The 17,233-nt window shown below is 50.4% G+C and overlaps 2 long non-coding RNA genes across 2 annotated transcripts; both read right to left on the bottom strand.

Moving 5' to 3' along the window:
* Positions 1–1,914: 1,914 nt before the first annotated feature.
* Positions 1,915–3,901, bottom strand: LOC115915939. The gene is made up of 3 exons (XR_004061551.1): positions 3,881–3,901; positions 2,085–2,168; positions 1,915–2,001 (listed from the first exon to the last, which is right to left on the bottom strand). It is a non-coding gene; the product is annotated as an uncharacterized LOC115915939 (long non-coding RNA).
* Positions 3,902–7,122: 3,221 nt separating this feature from the next.
* Positions 7,123–10,332, bottom strand: LOC115915940. The gene is made up of 4 exons (XR_004061552.1): positions 10,296–10,332; positions 10,138–10,171; positions 8,832–8,930; positions 7,123–7,186 (listed from the first exon to the last, which is right to left on the bottom strand). It is a non-coding gene; the product is annotated as an uncharacterized LOC115915940 (long non-coding RNA).
* Between the last annotated feature and the right edge of the window lie 6,901 nt (positions 10,333–17,233).

Genomic DNA, 17,233 nt, shown 5'->3' on the forward strand with positions numbered 1-17,233 from the left:
AATGGGGATTCTTGGACACCAGGTCTACTCCATTAAAGTCAAGGGGGGATTTAGGGACACCAGGTCTACCCCATTAAAACCAATGGGGATTTTTGGACACCAGGTCTACCCTGTTGAATTCAATGGGGATTTATAGATAACAGGTCTATCCCATTGAAGGTAATGGAGAATTACTGACACCAGGTCTACCCCATTAAAGTCAATGGGGATTTAGGAACACCAGGTCTAACCCCATTAAAACCAATGAGGATTTAGGAACACAGGTCTAACCCCATTGGAGCCAATGGGAATTTAAGGACATGAAGTGTACCCCATTAAAACCAATAGGGATTTAGGACACCAGGTCTACCCCCATTAAAAGCCAATGGAGATTTTTGGACACCAGGTCTACCCCATTAAAGCCAATGGGGAATTTTGGACACCATGTCTACCCCCATTAAAACCAATGGGGATTAAAGTACACCAGGTCTACCCCATTAAAGTCAATGGGGATTTAAGAATAACAGGTCTACCCCACAGAAATCAATGGGGATTTAGGGACACCAGGTCTACCCCATTGAAGTCAATGGTGATTTATAGGCAACAGGTCTTCCCCTATTTAAATCAATTGGGGTTTAGGGACACCAGGTCTGCCCCCATTAAACCCAATGGGGATTTAGGGACACCAGATTTATCCATTAATAAAAGCTTGATTGGGAAAGGTTACTGGTTAAACTGGGGGCACTGGAAAGGGCTAAGGGGAAGCACTAGGAGAGGAAATCGAACCACTGGGGGGGATCTGGAAACACTGGGAGGGGGGAGAAGGAGGAAACTGGACAAACCAGGAGCACTGGGAGGGGATACTGGGAGCACTGGGAGGGCAAATTTGTTGAACTGGGAGCTATTCCTTGTGAGCACTGGGAGTGGCTAAGGAGGAGCACTGGGGTGACTGGGAGCACTGGGAAGGTTTACTGGGGATAAATGGGGATAAACAGAACACCAGGTCTACCCATTGAAGTCTGTGGGATTTTGGGAGACCAGGTCTACCCCACTAAATAGAATGGGGATTTACAGACACCAGGTCTACCCCCATTGAAGTCAATGGGGAGTTAGGGGACACCAGGTCTACCCCATTGAATTCAATGGGAATTTGCAGACAACAGGTCTACCCATTAAAGTGAATGGGAATTTAGGGACAGCAGGTCTACCCCCATTGAAGTCAATGGGGATTTAGGGACACCAGGTCTACCCCATTAAAGTGAATGGGGACTTATGGACACCAGGTCTACCCCATTAAAGTCAAAGGGGAATTATGGACACCAAGTCTACCCCATTAAAGTGAATGGGGACTTATGGACACCAGGTCTACCCCCCATGAAAGTCACAGGGGATTTAGAAACAACAGGCCTACCTGCATTGAAATCAAAGCGATTTAGGGGCACCAGATCTACCCCTGTTAAAGTGAATGGGGATCCAGGGACACCAGGTCTACCCTGATTAAAGTCAATGGGATTTTGGGATGCCAGGTCTACCCAGTCGAAGTAAAGGGGATTCAGGCCCACCAGTTTGGGGGGTTTTGGGTGATCCAGATGATTTTGTGGGTACCCAGGAGATTCTGGGGGGGATCTCAGAGCTTTTTGGGGATAGCCAGATGTATCCAGGTGATTTTTAGGGGGCATCCAGGTGATTTTTTTGGGGCAACTAGGTGTATTCAGGTGATTTTGGGGGTACCCAGGTCATGTTTTGGGGGGATCCAGCTGTGTCTAGGTGATTTTTAGGGGGGATTCAGGTGATTTTTTCAGGGTGATCCATGTGATTTTTGGAGACATTCAGATGATTTTGGCGGCACCCAGGTGATTTTGAGGGGTACCCAGGTGATTTTGGGGGCAATCCAGATGTGCCCAGGTGATTTCTGGGGTTCCCAGATGTCCCCACTCACCTTGACAGGCCGGGAGAAGATGACGGCCAGCGTCGCGTCCTCGCGGTCCACGTGGACACAGATGACCCTCGGAGGTGGGGGAGCTGTCAGGGGGCACCCCAACATTCAGGGGGCACCCCAAAACTCCAGGTGAGAGCCCCATGGGTGGGAGGGAAGCCGGGGTTACCTCGGGAGAGGATGCAGCGCAGGTACACCCAGGCGCTTTGGTCCGTGGGGTCGGTGAACACGGCGTTCTGCACCAGCTCCAGCTCTGGGGGGGACAAAGGGGGCACCCCAAAATCTCAGAGGGCAAAAAGGGCACCCCAAAATCTCAATGGGGGTGCCCAGGTCTGTGGGAGGTCAGGTCTTACTCAGTGAAGGTAATGGGGATTGTAAGGACACCAGGTCTACCCCATTAAAGTGAATGGAGATTTTGGGACACCAGGTCTACCCCCATTAAAGTGAATGGAGATTTAGGGACACCAGGTCTACCCCATTAAAGTCAATGGGGATTTAGGGACACCAGGTCTACCCCATTAAAGTCAATGGGGATTTAGGGACACCAGGTCTACCCCATTGAAGTCAATGGGGATTTTGGACACCAGGTCTATGCCATTAAAGTCAATGGAGAATTTAGGACAACAGGTCTACCCATTGAAACCAATGGGGATTTGGGGACATCAGGTCTATGCCATTAAATTCAATGGGGATTTAGGGACACCAGGTCTCCCCCATTTATCCCAATGAGGATTTAGTGACACCAGGATTTAGTGACCCCATCCAAGTCAATAGAGATTTTAGCACACCAGGTCTACCCCATTAAAGTGACTGGGATAAATGGGACACCAGGTCTACCCATTGAAGTCAATGAGGAATTTAGAATACCAGGTCTACCCCATTAAAGTCAATGGAGAATTTTGGACACCAGGTCTACCCCTTTGAAATCAATGGGGATTTTGGACACCAGGTCTACCCCATTAAAAATCAATAGAGAATTTTGGACACCAGGTCTACCCCATTAAAGCCAATGGGGATTTAGGGACACCAGGTCTGCCCCATTAAAAATCAACGGAGAATTTTGGACACCAGGTCTACCCCATTAAAGCCAATGGAGCTTTAGGGACAACAGGTCTACCCCCATTGACTCCAATGGGGATTAAACGACACCAGGTCTACCCATTAAAGTCAATGGAGATTAAAAAACAGCAAGTCTACCCCATTGAAGTCAAAGGGATTTTTGGACACCAGATCTACCACTATTAAAGCCAAAAGGGATTTAGGAACACCAGGTCCGTGCCATTAAAGCCAGTAAGGATTTAGGGACACCAGATCTACCCCATTGAATTCAGTGAAGATTTAGTGACACCAGGTCTACCCCCATTGAAATCAATGGAGAATTTTGGACACCAGGTCTACCCCATGAAAGTGGATGGGAATTTATGGACACCAGGTCTACCCCATGAAAGCCAATGGGGCTTTAGAGACACCAGGTCTACCCCATTAAAGTCAATGGGGATTTAGGGACACCAGGTCTACCCCATTAAAGTCAAAGGGGGATTTAGGGACACCAGGTCTACCCCATGAAATTCAATGGGGCTTTAGGGACAACAGGTCTACCCCATTAAAGCCAATAGGAATTTAGAGACACCAGGTCTACCCCATTAAAGTCAATGGGGATTTAGGGACACCAGGTCTACCCCATTAAAGTCAAAGGGGGTTTAGGGACACCAGGTCTACCCCATGAAATTCAATGGGGCTTTAGGGACAACAGGTCTACCCCATTAAAGCCAATAGGAATTTAGAGACACCAAGTCTACCCCATTAAAGTCAATGGGATTTTTGGACACCAGGTCTACCCCATTAAACTACATGGAGAATTTTGGACTCCAGCTCTCCCCACCCACCCCAACCCCCTCTCTATGTTCACCCCCATAAATTTTTGGGATTTCCCCAATTCCGTGCCCTTTTCCGGGAATCTCTCACCTTCCTTCAGCCTCTCGGGGGCCGCGCGCCTCGCCTCGCCCCGCGTGGTGGCGCCAGCAGCCGCAGCCGGTGGTGCCAGGCCGAAGTTGGAGAAGTCGCGGCTCAGCAGGGCCCCGGCGCAGGCCAGCTCGGCCTCGGGCTCCTGATCGGGCCACCAGAGCCCGCCCGGTGCTCCCAGGCGTGGACTGGGAGGGCACCAGTACAAACCAGTAAGGACTGGGAACCGCCCCAGAGCCCCTCAGGCTTGTAACAGCAGCTCCCAGTATAAACCAGTAAGGCTTCATGCACCCAAACCCATTCCCAGTGTGGTCTAGTGGATCCTAGATTTACCAGCTTTATACTGGGAGGGCACCAGTACAAACCAGTAAGGACTGGGAACGCCCCAGAGCCCCTGAGGGTTGTAGCAGCAGCTCCCAGTATAAACCAGTAAGCCCAGTACATCCCACGCCCCCCATCCCAGTATAAACCAGTAAGCCCAGTACATCCCACGCCCCCATCCCAGTACAAACCAGTAAGCCCAGTACATCCCAGGCTCCATCCCAGTATAAACCAGTAAGCCCAGTACATCCCCGCCCCCATCCCAGTATAAACCAGTAAGCCCAGTACATCCCAGCCCCCATCCCAGTATAAACCAGTAAGCCCAGCAGCCCCAGAACTTGCGCCCAGTGGGTCCGGCTCCCTCCCAGTATAACCCAGTATAAACCAGTACAACCCAGTGACCCCAGAACCCCATCCCAGTATAACCCAGTATAACCCTGTAACCACCAGAACCTCATCCCAGTACAAACCAGTATAACCCAGTACAACTCACACTGGGCCACCAGGTCCTCCTGGCCAGCTGGGGGCGCTCACACACAGCCCCAATTCCCTCTCCCAGTACAAACCAGTGACCCCAGCCCTATCCCAGTACAAACCAGTGACCCATCCCAGTATAACCAGTGACCCCCAAGCCCCCAGGACCCCATCCCAGTCTATCCCAGTACAAACCAGTGACCCACCCCAGTATAACCAGTACACCCTAGCGCCCCCAGGACCCCATCCCAGTCCATCCCAGTCCATCCCAGTCCCTCCCAGTCCCTCCCAGTCCGTCCCAGTCCATTCCCAGTCCATCCCAGTCCATCCCAGTCCCTCCCAGTCCCTCCCAGTCCGTCCCAGTCCATTCCCAGTCCATCCCAGTCCATCCCAGTCCATCCCAGTCCATCCCAGTCCCTCACAGTCCATCCCAGTCCGTCCCAGCCCATCCCAGTCCGTCCCAGTCCGTTCCCAGTCCGTTCCCAGTCTGTCCCAGTCCATCCCAGTCCCTCCCAGTCCATCCCAGTCCATCCCAGTCCCACCCCAGTCCCATCCCAGTCCGTCCCAGTCCCTCCCAGCCCATCCCAGTCCCTCCCAGTCCGTCCCAGTCCCTCCCAGTCCCTCCCAGTCCCTCCCAGTCCCTCCCAGTCCCTCCCAGTCCCTCCCAGTCCATCCCAGTCCATCCCAGTCCATCCCAGTCCCTCCCAGTCCATCCCAGTCCCTCCCAGTCCCTCCCAGTCCCTCCCAGTCCATCCCAGTCCGTCCCAGTCCATCCCAGTCCCATCCCAGTCCATCCCAGTCCCTCCCAGTCCCATCCCAGTCCATCCCAGTCCCATCCCAGTCCCTCCCAGTCCCATCCCAGTCCATCCCAGTCCATCCCAGTCCCATCCCAGTATATCCCAGTCCGTCCCAGTACAAACCAGTCGCTCCCAGTCCATCCCAGTCCCATCCCAGTATATCCCAGTATATCCCAGTACAAACCAGTCGCTCCCAGCACTCACAGTTGCGGGTCGGGCCGCCAGCAGCGCGTCGCACAGCGCCAGCTCCTCCCGGCCAGCAGGGGGCCCCGGCCTGGCCCAGCACCCAGCCCGGTGGTGCCAGGCCCCGTAGGATTTGGGGTTCACCCCCAGGCACTGGGCCACGAAGGACAGCTCCGAGGGGACCCTGGAACCGGTACAAACCAGTACAAACCAGTACAAACCAGTACAAACCAGTATGGACCGGCATCGGTGGAAAAAAGCAGAAAATAGCGGTAAAAGTTAATGAAAACCAGTATAAACCAGTAAGAACCAGTGTGAGATAAACACGTGGAGACGACTGTAGATCATTATAGGCCAGTAAAAACCAGTATGGACCAGTACAAACCAGTATGGACCGGTATAACTGGTAAAAACCAGTACAAACCAGTATAAACCAGTACGGACCAGTATGGGTGCTAAAAACCAGAAAAAAGTGGCAAAAACCAGTAAAAACCAGTATAAAATGGTAAAAAATCTGTAAGAAAAACCAGTATAGACCAGTTCAGACCAGTATAAACCAGTATGAACCAGTACGGACCAGTATAAACCAGTTCAGACCAGTATAAACCAGTACGGACCAGTATAAACCAGTATGGACCAGTATAGGTGGTAAAAACCAGAAAAAATAGCAAAAAACCAGTAAAAACCAGTATGAACCAGTAAGAACCAGTATAAGATAAACTCATAGAGATGATTGTAGACCAGTATGGACCAGTATAAACCAGTATGGACCCGTATGAACCAGTATGGACCAGTATAAGTGGTAAAAACCAGTAAAAACCAGTATAAACCAGTAAAAAACCAGTACAAAAAAAGTAAAAAAATATAAGGCAAACCAGTATAAACCAGTTTAGACCAGTAGAAACCAGTATGGACCAGTATAAACCAGTAAAGATGAAAAAAAGCAGAAAAAAATGGCAAAACCCAGTAAAAAATGGCAAAAACCAGTATAAACCAGTATAAACCAGTGTAAGACCAACTGGTAGAGACCATTATAAACCAGTAGGGACCAGTATGGACCAGTATGGACCAGTATAAACCAGTATGGACCAGTATGGACCAGTATAAACCAGTATGGACCAGTATAAACCAGTATAAGTGGTAAAAACCAGTATAAACCAGTACAAACCAGTACCACCCAGTCCAAACCAGTATAAACCAGTACAAACCAGTACAAACCAGTAACCCCAACCCCCTTTTAACCCTTTCTTCCCCACTCCAGACCCTTCCCAGCGCCCTCCCAGTCCAACCCAGCCCTCCTAGTCCAAACCAGCCCAAACCAGTATAAACCAGTCCAAACCAGTATAAACCAGTCCAAACCAGTATAAACCAGTCCAAACCAGTACAAACCAGTCCAAACCAGTATAAACCAGTACAAACCAGTCTCCTCCCGCGCGCGGGCAGCCGCGGGCGCCGCAGGTTCCAGCAGGTGCCCACGTCGGGGTTGGCGGCCAGCACCGAGCGGTCAGGGACAGCACCTGGGGCGGGGGACGCCCTGAAACCAGTACGGACCAGTATAAACCAGTACGGACCAGTATGGACCAGTGTGGACCAGTATAGACCAGTATGGACCAGTACGGACCAGTATAAACCAGTACGGACCAGTATGGACCAGTACGGACCAGTACGGACCAGTATAAACCAGTACGGACCAGTATAAACCAGTATGCGGACCAGTACGGACCAGTATAAACCAGTACGGACCAGTACGGACCAGTATGGACCAGTATGGACCAGTACGGACCAGTATAAACCAGTAAAACCCAAGCCCCATCCCAGTCCCTCCCAGTCCCACCCCAGTGACCCCCAGTATAAACCAGTATGGCCCAGTGACCTCCCAGTGCCCCCACATCCCCTCCCAGTATAAACCAGTACAAACCAGTATAAACCAGTAACCCCCAAATCCCCTCCCAGTCCCTCCCAGTTTAAACCGGTAACTCCCAGTACAAACCAGTAACCCCAAACCCTCTCCCAGTACAAACCAGTAACCCCAAACCCCATCCCAGTACAAACCAGTAACCCCAAACCCCATCCCAGTACAAACCAGTAACCCCAAACCCCATCCCAGTTCCCTCCCAGTCCCTCCCAGTTCCCCCCAGCCCCTCCCAGTATAAACCAGTATGGCCCAGTCTCCTCCCAGTAACCCCAAACCAGTCCCTCCCAGTCCATCCCAGTATAAACCAGTAACCCCAAATCCCCTCCCAGTCCATCCCAGTCCATCCCAGTAACCCCAAATCCCCTCCCAGTTCCCTCCCAGTTCCATCCCAGTATAAACCAGTGCCCCCAAACCCCATCCCAGTACAAACCAGTACAAACCAGTAACCCCAGCAACACCTCCATGGCCTCCGCGCCGCCCCAGTCCCTCCCAGTATAAACCAGTATGGCCCAGTCTCCTCCCAGTAACTCCAAAGCCCAAACCAGTCCCTCCCAGTTCCCTCCCAGTACAAACCAGTACAAACCAGTAGCCCCAGTCCCTCCCAGTCCCTCCCAGTACAAACCAGTACCCCCAGTCCCTCCCAGTACAAACCAGTACCCCCAGCCCCCACTCCCAGTTCCCTCCCAGTACAAACCAGTACAAACCAGTACCCCCAGCCCCATTCCCAGTCCCTCCCAGTCCCTCCCAGTCCAAACCAGTACCCCCAGCCCCACTCCCAGTTCCCTCCCAGTACAAACCAGTACAAACCAGTACCCCCAGCCCCATTCCCAGTCCAAACTAGTACAAACCAGTACCCCCCAGCCCCACTCCCAGTCCAAACCAGTACAAACCAGTACAAACCAGTACCCCCAGCCCCATTCCCAGTACAAACCAGTACCCCCAGCCCCACTCCCAGTACAAACCAGTACAAACCAGTACCCCCAGCCCCACTCCCAGTCCAAACCAGTCCAAACCAGTACCCCCAGCCCCATTCCCAGTCCAAACCAGTCCAAACCAGTACAAACCAGTACCCCCAGCCCCACTCCCAGTCCAAACCAGTACAAACCAGTACCCCCAGCCCCATTCCCAGTCCCTCCCAGTACAAACCAGTACAAACCAGTACCCCCAGCCCCACTCCCAGTCCAAACCAGTACAAACCAGTCCAAACCAGTACAAACCAGTAACCCCAGCCCCATTCCCAGTCCAAACCAGTCCAAACCAGTACCCCCAGCAGGGCGGCCATGCTCTCCCGGTAGTGCCTCAGTTTCTCCTCGCGCTGCCGGCGCCGCGCCGCGTCCGGGGGGCGGAGCTTGAGCCGCCCGTGCTGGGACAGAGCGCGGCAAACTGGGATAAACTGGGTAAACTGGGATAAACTGGGCAAACTGGGCAAACTGGGATAAACTGGGCAAACTGGGATAAACTGGGATAAACTGGGATAAACTGGGATAAACTGGGCAAACTGGGCAAACTGGGATAAACTGGGTAAACTGGGATAAACTGGGCAAACTGGGCAAACTGGGATAAACTGGGCAAACTGGGATAAACTGGGATAAACTGGGATAAACTGGGGCAAACTGGGCAAACTGGGATAAACTGGGATAAACTGGGTAAACTGGGTAAACTGGGATAAACTGGGAGGGACTGGGATAAACTGGGATAAACTGGGAGGGACTGGGAGGGACTGGGGCAAACTGGGATAAACTGGGATAAACTGGGTAAACTGGGATAAACTGGGGCAAACTGGGCAAACTGGGATAAACTGGGATAAACTGGGATAAACTGGGATAAACTGGGAGGGACTGGGGCAAACTGGGATAAACTGGGATAAACTGGGATAAACTGGGATAAACTGGGAGGGACTGGGGCAAACTGGGATAAACTGGGGCAAACTGGGCAAACTGGGAGGGACTGGGGCAAACTGGGGCAAACTGGGATAAACTGGGAGGGACTGGGGCAAACTGGGAGGGACTGGGATGGACTGGGATAAACTGGGATAAACTGGGAGGGACTGGGGCAAACTGGGAGGGACTGGGATGGAGTGGGAGGGACTGGGACAGACTGGGAATGGAGCTGGGACATACTGGGACATACTGGGACAGACTGGGACAGACTGGGCCAGACTGGGACGTTACAGGGCCATACTGGGAGGGACTGGGAGGGAACTGGGATGAACTGGGACCATACTGGGAGGGACTGGGAAGTCACTGGGATTAACTGGGCCGAACTGGGGCCGAACTGGGCCATACTGGGCCGAACTGGGCCATACTGGGATGAACTGGGGCCGAACTGGGCCATACTGGGCCGAACTGGGCCATACTGGGATGAACTGGGGCCGAACTGGGCCATACTGGGATGAACTGGGATGAACTGGGCCATACTGGGGCCGAACTGGGCCGAACTGGGGCCGAACCGGGCGCTCCGGGCCCGGCCGGTTCCATTCCCGCAGGATGGGGGGGGTCAGGGAGGGGTTCGGGCCCGGCCGGTTCCATTCCCACCCCGGGGATGGGGGGGGGGGGGAGCCGTTCCCTCACCATTTCCTCAGCTGGGCGCGGGGGGATCCGGGACCTGCGGGCGACACCGGAGCTCAGCGCGGTCCCGGCGGATGCCGGCGGATCCCGGGGCCTCCCCGGTGATCCCGGTCCCGGTGGGATTTCCCTCCCCCGTCCCTTCCCGCCATCCCGGCACTCACCGGAGAAGCGGCGGCGGCGGCTGCTGAGGGCGGCGCGGGGGCTGCCGGGAATGGCGGCGGCGCGGGGCATGCTGGGATATACCGAGGCACAAAAGCGGCCGCGCCCCGTTGCCTTGGCAGCGCGCGCGGTGTATGATGGGATACACCGAGGCGAGCAGCGCGGCGCCATGTTGTCGCGAGTGCTCGCTTTACGGCGGTGCGGCGTGAGGACGGTTTCGGGACGGGAGAACACCTGGAGAACATCTGGAGAACGTCTGGAAACTTCTGGAAACGGCTGGAAAACCGCTGGAAACCACCCAGGAACAGCTGGAAAAGGCTCCACCCACTCTGTCCTGGGCATGGCCGGTGCTTCGGCCACCACCGGCCACTCCATGGTGGAAAGGCCTCGATGACCACAGGACAGCAGGAGGACAGGAGGTCTCGATGACCACTGGACACTGAGTGGACAAAAGGCTTCGGCCACCCCTGCTGGACACTCAAGGGAGCAGCAGCGGTCATCGATGACCACTGGTGGCCATTGACAGCCATGAGTGACCATCAGTGACCATCAATGAGCATGAATTGGCATCGATGACCATTGATGGTCAGCCATGGTCAGCAATGGCTGTGAATGACCACTAATGGTCATCGATGGCCATCAGTGACCATCAATGGCCATCAACTGTCATGAATGACCATTAATGACCATCAATGACCGTCAATGGCCATCAATGACCATCTATGACCATCAATGACCATGAGTGACCATCAATGGCCATCAGTGACCATCAATGACCATCAACAACAACCAATGACCATCAGTGACCATTAATGGCCATCAACTGTCATGAATGACCATCAAAGGCCATCAGTGACCATCAATGGCCATGAATGACCACTAATGGTCCTCAACAGCCTTCAATGGCCGTCAATGACCATTAGTGACCATCGATGACCATCAGTGACCATCAATGACCATCAGTGACCATCAATGGCCATCGATGACTGTCAGTGACCATCAACGGCCATAATGACTATCAGTGACCATCAGTGACCATCAATGACCATCAACAACAACCAATGGCCATCAATGACCAGCAATGACTGTCAATGGCCATCAATGACCATCAATGACCATCAATGACCATCAATGACCATGAGTGACCATCAATGACCATCAATGACCATGAGTGACCATCAGTGACCATCAGTGACCATCAAGGGCCATCAATGATCATCAATGACCATCAGTGACCATCAACAGCAACCAATGGCCATCAGTGACCACTAATGGTCATCAACAGTCCTCAATGCCCATTGATGACCATCAACGGCCATCAATGACCATCAGCAGCAATCAATGACCATAGACGACCACCGATGACCATCGATGACCATTGATGACCATCGATAACCATCAGTGCCCATCAATGATCATCAATGACCATCGATGACCATCAATGATCATCAATGATCGCTAATGGTCATCAACAACCATCAACAGCTATGAACGACCATCACGACCACCAATGGCCGTCTGTGACCATCAACAACTGTCAATGACCATCCATGACAATCAATGATTATCAACAGCCATCAGTGACCATCAGTGACCATCAGTGACCATCAGCAGCCATCAACGGCCATCGATGACCATCAGGGACCATCAGTGACCATCAGTGACCTTCAGCAACCATCAAAGGCCATCAATGACCATTGATGAACATCTGTGACCATCAGTGGCCATCAATGACCATCAACGATGATCAATGGCCATCAATGACCATCAGTGACCATCAATAACCATCAATGACCATCAATGACCACCAATGACCATCAATGACCACCAATGACCACCGATGACCATCAACGAACCCAAAATTTCGGGTTTGGCTTTTGCCTTGGAGTCTCTGAGAGGTTTGTGCAATCATGGCCTCCAATTATCTGCTGTAATTAGTCCCTGGAGAGGCTTTGTCAGTAACAACACTCAGTGGGGCTCATTAATGCTTCAAGGTACTTCAGTTATTTTAAGGTACTTGGTGTTTCCCTTTTGATCCAGACTCTGTGAGAGGTTTGTGCAATCATGGCCCCAATTATCTGCTTTAATGGGTCCCTGGAGAGCTTTGTACTGACACTCAGTGGGGCTCATTAATACTTTGAGATACTCGAGGTTTTTAAGGTACTTTGGATTTTCCTTTCTACACTGAGTCTCTGAGAAGTTTTTGTGCCATCCTGGCCCTCAATTCTCTCTTTCAAGGAGTCCATGAGGAGCCTGTGTTGGGGATGGACCTCAGTGGGACCCATTCATGCTTTGAGGTACTTTGGGGTTTTCTTTTGCCTTTGACTCCTGGCAAGGTTTGTGCAATCTCCTCTCAGGCCCTGAGGTTCAAGGGCTCAGCTCCAAATGCACCACGGGGCTCATTAGGATCAGGCAAGTCCTGACAAACCATGGCTCTGCCTTGATTTCCCTGTGGTGTAGTTCAGTTCAGTAAGAAGGTTTCCTTTTACAGTTATGGAGAAATATTTCAAAAAGCTTCTAAGAAGAATGAATTCCTATCTTAATGGGTGCCTTTATTGCTGTTCTTATTATACAAGAGGTGATTGCAGCATTCAGTGATTGATATTGATCCAGGGTCTCTCCTAAGGAGGTCTGGCCAGGTTAGGAAAGTTTTACCTTGAGAGCTGACCCAGTGTGGACAACCTTGCCTCACATTCCCCAACCACATGTGAGAAACAATTTTTGCTTTCAAAAATTTAAATGGTTTATTAAGACCTTTTCAAAATACAGCAGAAGACTGAATAAAGAAAAGAATACAGCACCAGGAGCAAAGGATTCAGTCACCGTGTGCTCATCTACAAAATGGATGTTCTGTCTTTTATACCTCCAGCCCCTCCCAAAGTCTTGTCAATCGACTCCTTCTTCTCTGTCCAGTGGTGGAGATCACTGTCTCACACCTTGATTGGAGGTCAGGGGCTGCCACAGTAACAAGCCGACCCTCCCAAATGCCCCGACTACTGAGGCCATCCTGTGATAACAATGCAAGGGGAGGGGAAGGATAACTATACACCTACAAAACTTCTCTTAACATATATTTAATATTCACCCCTTAATTGTGAGAGTCAACCATAGGATTACTCATCTATAACAAACTCCTATTTTCTTTTTCTGTAAGTCATTTTGTTCAAACAATTGAGTTAAAAAATTTCTCTCTCTCTTGAATGAGTCATACCAGCATCTGTTGATGTGGGCAAGGACAGTGGGAACGGGAGAAAAAATCTCAGGTTTTCCTTAGACACACTTATTTGGAATGGACAAAAGGGCATCCCAGAGGTCCAGTATGGCTTTGACTCCCATCTACCGTGCCTATGTGGCTGCTACCCATAGTCAGTGTATCTTAGGGGTGAGTACAGAGGCCAACTCGGTCCTGCCCTCCAGTCCCTGTTGAATTAAAAGACAACTGAGGAGTGACAGAGGTCTGGTATGGCCTTTTGTCCCTACCTTACCATGCCTACGGGGTTGCTACCCACAGCAGGGCTATGGAGCCTTCTTGGGAGCAAACAAAGGGGCCAACCTGGTCTTGCCCTCTTCCCTTTGTCTTATTTTCTTAAAGAAGCTGCCCCATTACCTTTTACAGTCCCTTGTGTAATTCCCCTCAACAGATGCTGGTAATTCTCACCCATGAAAACAGGAAGACAGTTCTCGAGCTGGTTGGTGGAAGCTTGACTCTACGTTTTGGCCATCTTGGTGTTTTCCTGGTTGTCTCTCAGTCTCTGCTTGAGAATCAATCTTGTTTCACCCAGCCTGGATGTTACAGTCCACTCTTTGGGTTCTTCTCCTGGGCCTTTGACTCTGTTGCCATGAGTCCATCCCCGCTCTGCAGTTCGCACGGCCGATTCGGTGGTGAGCAGTACCTGAAAGGGACCTTCCCACTGGGGAGTTAGAGACTGATCTCTCCATGACTTAATCATCACCCAATCCCCAGGATTAATATTATGGATTCTGAAATCCAGGGTGGTAGTTTGAGGAATTGCCCCTTTATGTCTTAGCCCTTCTAAGGTTTGTGCTATAGACATCACTGATTTCTTGGCATTGGCTTCCCCTTCCTCATAGGTGGCACCTTCTGGGGTGAGGTCAGGAAGGGAAACCCAAACATCATTTCATAGGGTGACACCCCCAGATCTGACTGGGGTTGGGTTCTAATTCTTAATAAGGCCAAAGGGAGACATTTTATCCATGACATTTGGGTTTCAATCATGAGCTTAACTAGAGCTCTTTTAAGAGTTTGATTCATTCTCTCAACCCGACCAGAACTCTGTGGATGCCATGGAGTGTGTAATTCTCATTTTACTCCCAGGGCCTGAACAACTTTCTGCAATATCTTCAATGTGAAATGAGTTCCCCTGTCTGAATCAATCCTGTTTGCCATCCCATATCGGGGAATGATTGATTCTAGAAGTGTTTTACTCACAACATTGGCATTGGCTTTCACAGTGGGTACCACCTCTACCCAATGAGTCATGTGACCTAATATCACTGGCAAAAACTTCCACCATTGTACCTGGGGAAGCTCAGTAAAGTCTACTTGGATGTTTTGGAAGGGCCGTAAGGCAGTTCTCACCCTCCTCTGGGTGTTTTCCTCATGATTTTCTTATTCACTTGTTGACATATCACACACTGTTCAGTTACTTGCTTAGCTATCCTGAAAATTCCTATGCATCCCCAATCCCTTAGAAATTGATCACTTAGTGCTTTTGTACCCCAATGTGCTGTTCCATGTCGGCCTTCCAGCATTTTCCTGGCAAAGGGTTTATTCAACATTTGCCTCCCATCTGCTAATCTCCACTTCCCTTCGTTATCTCGGCTCCTATTTTAAGGAGTTCTTCCTCTTCTGTCCCTCTGAATACAGGGACTTTTTGTGTTTCTCTTATGGGGGTTAATACTATTATTAGTTTTTCTGTCTCTCATTCACTTGCATTTTTAGCTTCTAAATCGGCTAAATTGCTCCTTTGCTCCTTCTGAGTCTCCCCTTTTTGGTGTCCTTTAACATATACCATATATACCACTGCTACTTCTTCTGGTAATTGTAAGGTTTCTAACTCTTCTAAAAGAAATTTTTCATTAATGAGTCCCTTTCCCTTTGAATTGAATAGCCCCCTCTCTTCCCAAATTTTTCCAAAGGTATGCACTATTCCAAAAGTGTATTTTGAGTCCTGTATCTATTGTTCCCCTTTTCTGCGCTAATATTTCCGGAACTCGTTTTAGGGCATACAACTCACACCTTGGGCTGACCAGTTGGAAGGTAACTTTCTCTTTTCTATGGCCACCAACCCTTCATGCACTATAGCGTACCCCGATACCCTGTGCCCCTTTATTACCTGTGAAGATCCATCGATGTACAATCGTTTTCCACCTTGGAGTGGTTGATCTGTTAGGTCCTCTCTTACTTTAGTTTGATAGTTTATAACCTCTAGGCAATTATGTATTAGTGCCTCATCTGGTTCTCCATACAAAAACTGGGCAGGGCTGAGTTGGTTACTCACAATTAGCTCTAAATCATTATCTATTAAGATAGTTTCATAATAAACCATACAGGAATCAGTGAACCATTTCTCAGTCTTTTGGCTTAGATTGCTTCTAACTGAGTGTGGGGTATATATTTTCAATTTTCCCCTGAAGGTTAATGTCTTGTTTTGAAAAGACAGGTGTCTGCTAAGGAAGGCAGGACCCTCCCTTGAAGTGGAAAATGTAAACCCCCTCCCTCTGAATTATTATAATTTTGTAATTAAGGGGGGTCTTCCAGGGAAAGACATGGGAGCAGGAATAACAGTTCTTTATTAGGGAAGAAAGTTAAACAAATAAACAATGCAGTAATACAAAACAGCACTGACACAGTCAGAATACGACCTGACAACCTGTTGGTCAGGGTGTTGGTAGCAGTCCAATTGAAATGGTGGCTGCAGTCCTCCTGGAGTGGCAGATGTGGTTCTGTTGAAGCAGTGATCCTGTAGAAGGGTGTAGTCTTCCTCTGAAGATCCAGTGATGGTGTAGATAGGCCTGGTCTTCCTCTGGGAATCCAGTGGAAAAGGCCGCTGCTCCTCTGGGAATCCAGTGGAAAAGGCTGTTCTGATGTCCCAAAATCTCAGATTATATCCAGGTAGGAACGCTTGGCTCCTCCCTCTGGGTGGAGCATCTCACAATGGGATGCTGTAATTGTTATCAGTCATGCAGTGACACTCAATAGCCCATTAACAGCAGATGTCTCCCCAGAGGCAGGATTGGTTTGTGGAAGAGATAAAGAAAACTGCCCAATTCACAGAAGATAACTGCCACACCTCCAACAGATGGGAATACAACACACACATTGCCTTGCAATCCAGGACATTATCCACCCCTTATTCTATTTCCATCTGCATCACAGTGAAACCTTACACACAGTTCTCACTTAAGACTGGGTTTCCCTGTGGTACACAATGGCTTTCTCCATCTTTCTGCATTACCCACCAAGTGTAACCAGGTCCTTGAACAAAAACAATCCCACAGATGGGTTTGTCTTTGCCTGAGGTGGGATTAATCCAAACAGTCTTTCCTAAAATACCTTTCATGTGTACAACAGGGACTTTATGTCCATCCACTGTGTGCAGGGGCTCAGACTGGGCAGGACCAGCTCAATTGATGGACCCTCTGGTGTTGACCATCCAGGTGGCGTTTGCTAAGTTCACTTCCCAGTTTCTAAAAGCTTCCCCGCCAATTGCCTTCAGGGTAGTCTTAAGTAGTCCATTGCACTGTTCAACTTTCCCGGCAGCTGGTGCGTGTCACTGTTTGACGCTGGCGCAATGCCAGTGCCCCCATGAAAATACACTCTCCCTGGTGTCTGCTGTGAGATGTGACCAGGAATAGAGCAAAGCAGGCTCCAACTTAGGAATAAAGAAGAGAAAACATTATTAACCTACAACTATAT

Source organism: Camarhynchus parvulus, unplaced genomic scaffold (assembly GCF_901933205.1).
Source record: "Camarhynchus parvulus unplaced genomic scaffold, STF_HiC, whole genome shotgun sequence".
Lineage (NCBI taxonomy): Eukaryota > Metazoa > Chordata > Aves > Passeriformes > Thraupidae > Camarhynchus > Camarhynchus parvulus.